Here is a 9287-nt window from a genome sequence, read left to right on the forward strand (position 1 = left end):
CAAGTGGGGCAGGAAATCAGATTTGGAAGGAGTGTTTCAGAAACCACTGCACAAATGAAAAAATACTGCTTTAACCTCTGCTCATATCTTCAGGGACTCTAAGGTAAGTGTTAGCTTGGGTATATGCCACCATCAATATTAGACCACAGGCATTCACATTCAGAAGCAAAATGTGATACAGTCCCTCTTCCTCAGAGTGACTGCTGGGAGGCTGTCTTTTGGGGGTGCTGTACAACTTCCCATCACCAACTGAGTGGGGATCAGATATTATAAAGGAAGAACATAAACTTTTTAAAGCATCAGGATTGTGAGAGACAAAACTAGAGAATTTGTGGCAGGTGGTGCCACCTGCACCAGACTAACTGCAATGAAAATGACTTCCTCCCCAGAGGTGGTGGTGATGGAGGATGGAAGGACGGCAGGCACAGAACGGGGGACGGGTGTGAGCAGAGACATTCTAGTACACAAATATACTAGGGAGGGAGGAATTTCTGCCAGTGGGCACAGCTAACTTCCTTCATGTACAGTAACTGTTGAACATGCTCCAGTAACCTCCATGCCTTCAAAAATGTAACAGCTTTACAAGTCCAACACCAAATGCCACTGTATCAGATTGCGCACAGGGTATGTGTATGACTGCTGATCCACTAGTAGACAGCATACCCCAGGGACCTTGTTCTAGCACGCATTCTAATGAGAACACATTACAACATATAAATTTTAATAACTTTATTTTTCTGTCTTTTTTGCTGTTGTTGCTTCACCTTCTCTTCTACTTTAAAAGTTTTACACTGGTTTTTTTATACAATTTTATTTATTTGAGACAGAAAGAGAGAACATGAGCAGGGGAGGGGGCAGAGGGAGAGGAAGGGCAAGAAGCAGACTCCCCCTGAGCAGGGAGCCCGAAACGGGGCTTGATCCCAGGACCCTGGGATCATGACCTGAGCTGAAGGCAGACACTTAACCGACTGAGTCACACAGGCACCCCTTCACTAACTTTTAAATAAGCGAATTTTAAAATTAATTAACCAAGGATCTGGTAAATGAATACTAAAAGCTAAATTGTTATCTATTTTTCACAAATTTCTCATTCTTCAAGTCAAATACAAAGAATGATAGCAATTACTGTCTATTTTTCTATTTACTTTGAAATCATGCTTTAATTCAAAAGTTATTTCTATATGGGGCACGCCTGGGTGGCTCAGCCAGTTGAGTGTCTGACTTTGGCTCAGATCATGATCTCAGGTCCTGGATTAAGCCCAGCATCTGGCTCTGTGCTCAGTGGGGAGTCTACTTGTCCCTCTCCCTCTGCCCCTCCCCCCCACTCATGTTTTTTCTCTCTCTCAAATAAATACAATCTTTAAAAAGTTATTTCTATATATATTCCCCATGGCTAACAGTGATACTTTTATATACTTACTTTAATGCAATAAGAGATGCAATTATCTTCATAGTGTTTGCAACACCTATGCCTTGGTCCATGCTTACATCTGAAATAAGACAAAAATAATAAATGATGTGTATGTGTGTAGATGTGCTTAACACTCTCTAACCAAAAAAGCAGAAAACATTACCTACTTGTTTCTAAATGCATGCATCTTTTGGTTTCTTAGGACATAAAAAAGCAAAGATAACAGATTTTTTTTTCTTTTCAGTTCACCATTTGACACAGTGCATAAAATATGTGACTGCAGTCAAAATACTTAAATGCAGAACAGAAAAAACATTGGTAAATATTTGTGACTAAATATGAAAAATATGTAATATATTATCTCTATACTCTGCCAAATCTTTTGGAAGCTTTAAGTTGCTTACTGTAGAGTATAGCGGTCATAAGTCACCCATGAAGTCAGTACTTGAGCAACAATCATAATGAGAAAGTGCTCAGGTTACAGGAATTTATACTTAATTATATTTGAGAGAAAACATCTGGAAAAGAAACATGATACGGTATTAGAATTCAAAATTCAGTTTTTAAAATAAATAGAGTAATAGATCATGTGGGAATTCAAAAGTAGGTTATTTGTGATTTAAATGCAAACCACTTGGTCCTCTGGTGTTTAGTAAATGTTTCTGTTGGGGGGGGGCTACTGTTCAAGACATACAGATTTTTAATTATTTGGTATGCTGACTCCAGGACTATATTGAGGCGTAAAAAAGTAAGTAAAATATCTAACAGGGGTCTGGCTCTCCCCCTTTCTCTATGAAGTGTTCATGTTCCAAAATGAGTAGTCTTTGTAATTCTTGAAGACTGCAGTTAATTAATTATCTCATGGTTGGAACACATTAAGTTTCTTGTTTGTAACAATAATGTGTAGAGTGATATTCTGGCTCCACACCTCTTTAATTCCATTTGCAAACTGATTAGCAAAACCCTTTCGGAAATCCAATTCTGCACCACAGCTGGCATATACGTGTAGCCCTTCACAGACAAGGGGGACGGCAGGGATTCCTGCTGCCCGTAGCCCTTATGTCATCAGGATGATGGGACATATCTGGCCATGTGAAGTTGAGGGATTAAAGCTGGGACCTAAAAGAGGTAAATCAGAGAGGGGTGGCCATGTGTAAACCATCACTCTTCATACTTCTAAGTGTCCTCTTCAAAGGCATTCCTCAGCCAGTGCTACTGGAACTACACAGAAATCGTTAAACTCTCTTTGCTAGTGAAGTTCGATTCTGGTATCAGCTATACTGTCATTTAATCTTCCCTCAGTCTGTTATTAAAACTTCTCAAAACCTGGACTCCCCATCTCCTGTCTTATCTGCTCTGCTTATGTATTACCCTGCCTCTGCTTCCACAGCAGTGGACTCACGGAGGCAAGTCTGACAAGTTCTGCCATGACCTGATTAGTTCTGATACCCAAGGCATCATTCACCCACATAATACATTCTCTGCATTCCCGTCTCCGCATTCCCCTCTGATTCATGGTGACATGATTTCCATGAATAGGGATTCCTTGTCTCTTTTCTTCACTCAGGTGATCAGTAACTATTTTGAACTTGCTTAAGAATTAAGAAGTTCATTACCAATCTCACTAGTGGCTATTTACCCAAAAATTACAAAACACTAATTCAAACGGACATATGCATCTCTATGATAAACATAGAGCAACATTATTTACAATAGCCAAATTATGGAAGCAGCCCATTTCAATCAATGAATGGATAAAGAAGAGGTGGTATACACACACACACACACACACACACACACACACACACACACACACACAGTAATATTCAACCGTATTACTCATATGTGGAATTTAGGAAACAAATGAGCAAAGGGAAAAAAAAGAGAGAAACTAATCAAGAAACAGACTCTTAACTACAGAGAACAAACTGCTGATTATCAGAGGGGAGGTAGTTAGGGATATGGGTGAAACAGGTGATGGGGATTAAGGAGTGCACTTATCATGATAAAAAAAAAGGATATACATAAATTTTTTTAAAAAGTTTACTACCACAATTATTCCTGCCATCTGTTATTCCTTCCCTCCCTCTTACCTTCTGTATGTGCTGTATACTAAAATGAAGACAAAGTCTTTAAATACAGTAAAAATTTTGAGCACCTACTCTGTGCTCATGTACGTGAGGCAACTCACATGTTATTTCATTTAATGGACACAACACTCCATAACAGAGATCATTAACCCAAGTTAACAGATGAGGACTTTAGGGTCCAGAGTGGTTAAATCACTTGCCCAAAGTCACAAAGCCAGCAGGGGGGGTGAAATGAGAGTCTAAGGTCTGATTTATTGGCTTCAGCTTCCCATAACTGATCCCTAACTTTCTATATTGGCTATTCATTCAACACTCTCTAAAATATCACTACAAAGATTATTTTTATTAACTGATGTTCTAATTTTAAATCACTAAATTTTCTATTAATTATAGATGTATTTTAATATTATATAGAAGTATAATTCCTATACTTGAAATAGCCCAGTGATGGGTATTAAGGAGGGCACATATTGCGTGGAGCTCTGGATGTTATACGAAAACAATGGATCGTGGATCACTACATCAAAAACTAATGATGTATTGTATGGTGACTAACATAACAACAACAAAAAAAGGACAAAGTTAAAAAAAAACCAAAAAAACAAATACTATTTGTATGAAATTCAGACTTCTTTGTATAATATACAAATAAAGATGTTTTATTCCATTTCCAAAGCCCTGAAAATTTCTACTCTTACAAAAAACATTTATGTAAGGTTTGCTCCTTATTATTCCTCTATCTTCTTGAATGTGCCCCAGAACTTTTCTTTCTCCTTTCCACATTTGGAATATTTGATTAGCACATATTAACCTGTTTCCTAAAGTTCCCCATTCTAGCCTCCTACAACTGTGTCTAGTTTGACATAGAAAACTATTACAAGTTCATACAAATCTATTCTAAAGGCATATGTTGGTCTATAGTCCAGACAAAAATAATAAATAACACTGACTTGCCATTATGTGCCTTTTATAAAACTCTATGCACTGTTTCTGGTAAAAAAAAAAAAAAAAAAAAAAAAAAAAGATAGATATGATATATATGTATATCATTACTGAAAAGAAAATAAAACACCTTGGCAAAGTACAAATATCATATAAAACAGTAACACAGTGTGCTAAATATCAAGATAAAAAACTTACACTGAATCCACAAGTTTCCTGATTAGAGCAATTATATTCAATCTTCTTGGCTTTTCTTCATGTTTCTCTGTCTTTTGTTCCACTTTTGCATATGCTGCTTCTGGTGAATAAGAATGTGTGGGAATTTCTTCCTTCCCTACAATAAACCTAAAGAAAAGAGCACAATGTGAGGCATTTTCACCTTTAAAAAATAAAAGGAAAAAGACAATAAGGAAAAAAAACCCAACCTGATTCTGTTAATATACAAATACATTTTGGAGAGTACCTTATCATTTGAAATAATGTTTTTCAAAATTTAAATAAAATCTTATCCTTTATAAGAAAATGCTGACAGCCATTTCTTTAATAATGCAATAAATTCTTCTATTAAGTTTTCTATTTTAGTTCCAGCATAGTTAACATACAGTGTTATATTAGTTTCAGGTGCATAATACACTGACTCAACATTATTCAGTGTTTATCAAGATAAGTGTACTATTAATCTCCTTCACCTATTTCACCCATCCCCCACCCACCTACCCTCTGGTAACCATCAGTGTGTTCTCTGTAGTTAAGAGTCTATTTCTTCGTTTGTCTCTCTCTCTCATTTTTTTTCCTTTGCTCATTTGTTTTGTTTCCTAAATTCCACATATGAGTAAAATAATACGGTATTTGTCCTTCTCTAGCTGGCTTATTTTGCTTAGCATTATACTCTTTAGCTCATCCATGTTGTTGCAAATGGCAAGATTTTATTCTTTTTTGTGGCTCAATATTCCATTGTGTGTATATGTGTGTGTGTGTGTGTGTATAAAACCTCTTCTTTATCCTATTGATGGACACTTGGGCTGCTTCCATAATTTAGCTATTGTAAATAATGCTGCAATAAACAGAGGGTACACGTAGTGTCTCTGTGAATTAGTGTTTCTGTATTTTTTGGGTAAATACCCAGTACTGTGAGTACTAGGTTGTAGGGTAGTTCCATTTTCAACTTTCTGGGGAATCCCCATACTGTTTTCCAGCATGGCTGCATCAGTTTGCATTCCCACAAATAGTGCAAGAGGGTTCCTATTTCTCCACATCCTTGCCAACACCTGTTGTTTCCTGTGTTGTTGATTTTAGCCATTCTGCCAGGTGTGAGGTGATAGCTCATTGCAGTTTTGCTTTGCAGTTCCCTGATGATCACTGATGGTGAGTATCTTTTCATGTGTCCGTTGGACATCTGGATGTCTTCTTTGGAGAAATGTTCGTTCATCTTGTCTGCTCATTTTTAAATTGAATTAGTTGTTTTTCAGGCATCGAGTTATAGAAGTTCTTTATAATTCTGGATACTAACCCTTTATCAGATATGTCATTTGCAAATATCTTTTCCCATCCCATAGGCCGTCTTTTAGTTTTGTTGATTATTACCTTTGCTGTGCAGAAGCTTTTTATTTGATGTAGTCCCAATAGTTTTATTTTTGCTTTTGCTTCCCTTGCCTCAGGAGACATATCTAGAAAAAAGTTGCTATGTCCGATATCAGAGAAGTTACTGCCTGTGCTCTCTTCTAGGATTTTTACGGTTTTATGTCTCACATTTAGGTCCTTAATCCATTTGGAATTTAGCTTTGTGTATGGTGTAAGCCAGTGGGCCAGTTTCATTCTTTTGCATGTTGCTGTCCACTTTTCTCAACACCATTTGTTGAAGAGGCTGTCTTTTTCCCACTGGATATTCTTTCCTGCTTTGTCGAAGATTAACTGACCATATAATTGTGAGTTTACCTCTGGTTTTCTATTCTGTTCCATTGATCTATGTGCCTATTTTTGTGCTAGTACCATGCTTGTTTTGATTACTAAAGCTTTGTAGTATAAGTTGAAGTCTGGAATTGTGACATCTCCAACTTTGCTTTTCTTTTTCAAAATTGCTCTGGCTATTTGGGGTCTTTGTGGTTCCATACAAATTTTAGGATTCTTTGTTCCAGTTCTGTGAAAAATGTTGTTGGTATTTTGATAGGGACAACATTAAATCTGTAGATTGTATACATTTGTGTAGTATGGACACTTTTACAATATTTGTTCTTCCAATCCATGAGCACAGATTATCTTTCCACTTGTTTGTGTAGAAACAGCAACATCTTTTATCAATGTTTATAAATATTGTTTATAAATATATAAACTATATATAATATATATATATAAAATATAAACTATAAAACATTGATAAAAGATAATTTATATATTTTTACACAAGTCTTTCACCTCCTTGGTTAAGTTTATTCCTAGATATTTTATTACCTTTGGTGCAATTGTAAATGGAATTGCTTTCTTAATTTCTCTTTCTGTTGCTTATTAGTATATAAAAATACCATGAATTTCTATATGTTGATTTGGTATCATGCAATCTTACTGAATTCATTTATCAGTTCTAATAGCTTTTTGGTGGAGTCTTTAAGGTTTTCCATATATAGTATCATGTCATCTGCACATAGAAAACGTTTTACTTCTTCCTTCCTCTTTTCTGATCACTGTGGCTAGGACTTCCAGTACTACGTTAAATATGAGTGGTGAGAGTGGACATCCTTGTCTTGTTCCTGACCTTAGGGGAAATGCTCTCGGTTTTTCACCATTGAATATTATGTTAGCTGTGGGTTTTTCATTTATCTAATCCCACTTTGCTGAGGGTTTTTATCATGAATGGATGTTTTATATTCTAAAATGCTTTTTCTGCATCCATTAAAATGATCATTTGGTTTTTATTCCTTCTTTTATTGATGTGATGAATCACATTGATTGACTTGTGAATACTGAACCACCCTTGCACCCCAGGAATAAATTCCACTTGATTCTGGTGAATGAATTTTTAATGTATTGTTGGGTTCAGTTTGCTAGTATTTTGTTGAAAATTTTTGCATCTATGTTCAGAAAGAGATATTGGCCTGTATTTCTCTTTTTTTGTAGTGTCTTTATCTAGCTTTGGTATCAGGGTAATGTTGGCTTCATAGAATAAATTAAGAAGTTTTCCTTTTCTATTTTTTGGAATAGTTTGAGAACAGGTGTTAACTCTTCTTTAAATGTTTGGTAGAATCCCCTTGTGAAACCATCTGGTCCTGGACTTTTGTTTGCTGGGACATAGGTTAACATTCTCCTACAATCTTTTTGATCTCTGTGCTTCGGTTGTTACTTCTCCCCTTTCATTTCTAATTTTATTTACTTGAGTCCTCTCTCTCTTTTTATGAATCTGGCTAAAGGCTTATGATTTTGTTGATTTTTCAAAGAACTGGCTCCTGGTTTCACTGATTTGTTCTATTGTTTTTTTAGTTTCTACTTTATTTCTGCTCTAATCTTTATTATTTCCTACCTTCTACTGGCTTGTGGCTTTGTTTGTTGTTCTTTCTCTAGTTCCTTTAGATGTAAGGTTAGATTGGTTGTTTATTTAGGATTTTTCTTGCTTCTTGAGGTAGGCCTATATTGCTATAAACTTCCCTCTTAGAACAGCTTTTGCTATATCCCAGATTTTGGACTATTGTGTTTGCATTTTCATTTCTCTCCATGTATTTTTTATTTCCTCTTTGATTTCTTGATTTACTCATTCATTGTTTAGTAGTATGTTATTTAACCTCCATGTATTTATGTGCTTCTCATGTTTTTTCTTGTGCTTGATTTCTAGTTTCATACCATTGTGGTCAGAAAAGATGTATTTTTATAACTTCAATTTTTCTGAATTTGTTGAGACTTGTTTTGTGGCCTAATATGTGATCTATTCTGGAGAATGCTCCATGTACATTTGAAAAGAATGTGTATTCTGCTGTCTTAGGATGGAATGTTCTGACTATATCTGTTAGATCCATCTGGGCCAATATGTCATTCAAAACCACTGTTTCTTTGTTGATTTTGTTTGAATGATCTGTCTATTGATGTAAGTGAAGTGTTGAAGTACCCTACTATTATTGTATTACTATTGATCATTTTCTTTATGTTTGTTATTAACTGCTTTATGTATTTATTTGGGTGCTCCCAAGTTGGATTCATAAATATTTACAATTTTTATATCTTCTTGTTGGATTGTATTGTTTATGATCATACAGTGTCCTTTGTCCCTTTTTACAGTCCTTGTATGAAAGTCTATTTTGTCGATATAACTTGCTACTCAGGCTACCTTTTCACTTCCATTTGCATGATAGATGTTTCTCTATCCCTTCACTTTCAGTCTGCATATGTCCTTAGGTCTGAAATGAGTCTCTGGCAGGCAGCATGTAGATGGGTCTTGCTTTTTTATCCATTCTGTCATCATGTGCCATGATTGGAGCATTTAGTCCATGTACATTCAAAGTAATTATTGATATGTATGTATTTATTGCCATTTTGTTACTTGACTTATGGTTATTTTGATAGTTCCTCTCTGTTCCTTTCTTCTCTTGCTCTCTTCTTTCATGATTTGTTGGCTTTCTTTAGCAAAATATTTGGATTCCTTATTGTTTTTTTTTAATTTATTACTGTTTTTTTAAAATTTTTTTTATTGTTATGTTAATCCCCATACATTACATCATTAGTTTTAGATATAGTGTTCCATGATTCATTGTTTGTGCATAACACCCAGTGCTCCATGCAGAACGTGCCCTCCTCAATACCCATCACCAGGCTAAGCCATCCTCCCACCCCCCTCCCCTCTAGAACCCTCAGTTTGTTTTTCA

The 9287-nt window shown here is 35.6% G+C and overlaps 1 long non-coding RNA gene across 1 annotated transcript in view; it reads right to left on the minus strand.

The window, feature by feature from the left end:
• Positions 1–1361: 1361 nt before the first annotated feature.
• LOC116629259 overlaps positions 1362–9287 on the minus strand; it is a 15088-nt gene continuing 7162 nt past the window's right edge. Inside the window, exons 2-3 of the long non-coding RNA XR_004298723.1 lie at positions 4642–4788; positions 1362–1490 (exon numbers count right to left, since the gene is read on the minus strand). This is a non-coding gene — a long non-coding RNA (uncharacterized LOC116629259). The remainder of the gene's footprint in view (positions 1491–4641; positions 4789–9287) is intronic.

The sequence above is a fragment of the Phoca vitulina genome, unplaced genomic scaffold (assembly GCF_004348235.1).
Source record: "Phoca vitulina isolate PV1807 unplaced genomic scaffold, GSC_HSeal_1.0 scaffold480, whole genome shotgun sequence".
Classification (NCBI taxonomy): Eukaryota; Metazoa; Chordata; class Mammalia; order Carnivora; family Phocidae; genus Phoca; species Phoca vitulina.